The sequence below is a fragment of the Gavialis gangeticus genome, unplaced genomic scaffold (assembly GCF_001723915.1).
Source record: "Gavialis gangeticus isolate Ggan-Ray unplaced genomic scaffold, GavGan_comp1, whole genome shotgun sequence".
Classification (NCBI taxonomy): domain Eukaryota; kingdom Metazoa; phylum Chordata; order Crocodylia; family Gavialidae; genus Gavialis; species Gavialis gangeticus.
In genome coordinates, this window is record NW_017729034.1 from 81,722,357 (window position 1) to 81,724,789 (window position 2,433).

The 2,433-nt window shown below is 42.5% G+C and overlaps 1 protein-coding gene across 1 annotated transcript in view; it reads right to left on the minus strand.

Annotated features, from left to right (window-relative positions):
- GINM1 (glycoprotein integral membrane 1) overlaps window positions 1-2,433 on the minus strand; it is a 45,739-nt gene that overhangs the window by 14,841 nt on the left and 28,465 nt on the right. The gene's annotated exons all lie outside the window — the stretch shown is intronic.

Here is a 2,433-nt window from a genome sequence, read left to right on the forward strand (position 1 = left end):
GCTGATAACCAGCAAAACAAAAAACAAAAACAAAAAACACAAAACCTTGAAAGCCTCTAATATAAAAAAAAAAAGATAGTTTAACCTACTAAAACTACTGAAGTCATTCAGAAAGGCATGCCTCCTATTTCTGTCCCTCAGCCAAGTATCACTGAGAAAGTATTAAACCTGCACAGAAATTGTTTACATCCTCGCTGAATACATGACTATTTTTCAACAGTCTCCTTCTCCATCAGTCATCTGTTTCCACTGATGAACAAAGTAAAAGTCCTTGTCCTTATTACACAATCTCTACTGCTTCAGAGTCATCCCACAAATGTTGCACTTGTAGTCAATCCTTCATCCTCCGAGCTGTACAGTGGGTGGGAGACTGCCTCTGTAGCTTGCAAGCCGGTGTGTAAGTGAGCCCTGTCTTGCAGAAATAACTTCAGACATGCCTCTGTCAGGATGGGCCCTCTGCATGCCATGTGTCAATTTCTTCAGGGTCTTGACCTCTGAGATTACTAAGGCTCCCTTAGGCAAGAAGTCAATAAGAACACCAACCATGTCCACTTAAAACAGAAAAATTAGGAGGCACCACTTTCTGACTGATCCTCATATGATGTTAGGATACATGCTCTTGTTCCAGTGGAAAAAGGCTGATGGTGGAGACTGTGTCGAAAAAAAAGATGTGCATTCAGAGATGATGAACAAGTTTTGTGCAAGTTTAATATCGTTTCAATAATATTTGGCTGAGAAGAAGAGGCATTAATTTCTGACTGACCCTCATAGCTTCTTAGTAGGTCTTCCTAGTACATATCAACAGTGCAGTTAACATAAAACATGGCTAAGTTATGTTCACTCATAACTAATGCTTCATTATAAAAGTTTCAAATAGCATATACCTCAAGGGTGGCCAGAGTTACTCACCCTGGGAGCCACACCTGATCCTCCACTGAAGTTCAAGAGCCAGAGAAGGGGTGGGGATGGGGGTGGGGGGTGCTGAGCGACCTGGAGTGGAGGTGACACCCCCCACGTCCAAGCTGCTCTGGCTTTCCCTGTGGGGAGTGTGCTGCAGCCCCTCCCCAGCAGCCCAGTGGCTGAGCCGGCAGTCCCGGAGAGAGGAGGGCGGGCTCGGGGCACGCTCCCTGCAGGGAAAACGGGAGCAGCGGGAGGTGCAGGGCTGCACTGTTACCCGGAGCCGCTTCGGGGAGACATGGGCAGGGCTTCAGCCAATTTGCAGAGAGCCACAACTACCATGCCAGTGAGCCACATATGGCTTGTGAGCTGTGGTTTGGCCACCACTGATGTACCTAGTTCTTAATAAACTACAATCAAGTAGTCTGACAGGCTGCTGGATTCTCTAAACAAACGTGCAATCTGCAAAATGCCTGTAAATGAAGTCCTGGGCTATTCTGATAATTCCTCATTAACAAAATACCACTGCTACATTGCAGTACTAGGTTTCAAAATAAAATTTCATCTAACACCACGTGTGTAGAAAACAATAGATGTGCATTAGACTATAGGCTTGACATTTCTCTTGGCAACTTGAATCATATTGTGTGCTCAGTGCCAAACCTCTTTGGTTTGAATATTGGTTACCAATGCAATGGAAATTCTGGAAAATAAGTGCTGCACATTTTAAACCCTGGTTAGAGCTACTTCCTCACTTCCCATCTAGTTATAACTACTCCACATATTTTCACAGATATTGGATTCTTTTTAAGAGACCATCAGCCCTTAGTGTTCATCTGAAATCTTGTTTTATGACATTACTTTCTGGGGGTTTAAATTCACACGCAAGAACCTAGAAGGAATAAAGATCTACATGGCCTTTTATGATGAGACGAAATGCTCTGATCTGGTGTGAAGCTAAGCACTCCAGTGACAAAGCACTTGAGCACAATTTGAATTCTGAACGAAATAGAGCTACTCATGCTTACAGTTAAACGCATGCTTAAATTCTTTGCTAGGCTGCTATTGGCAAGACAGAACTAACGGTTCCCTTACCTGAAAGGCTGACTATCTCTGCAGAGAAGCACACTTTGTTTGGCAATACTTTTTTAGTGAACCAACTATATAGCTCGTCCAGTAACAGACAAGAGATATTAATATGCTAGATGCGAATCTGCAAGAGGCAAGGTTTGCCTGGTCATATCTTTTACTGGACTCCAGTAAAAGATACTTCCAAACAAACCTTGCTTTTTGCAGGTTCCTTGGACCATCATGACTGCAACAACACCACTACCCACCACCATCCTGCTTCTCACTCATCTTTGTCAACTTTACAAGTAATTGAAGCTAATGAAAGAAACCTGCAATTTTGTAAGAAAGCAAAGTCTCATTTAAAAACAAACAAATAGACATTGTAGATGAGCTTAGCTTTCCTGGGTAAATGCATCTTTTTTTTTTTTTTTTTTTTTTTAATGGAAGCATGTATTTATATACAAG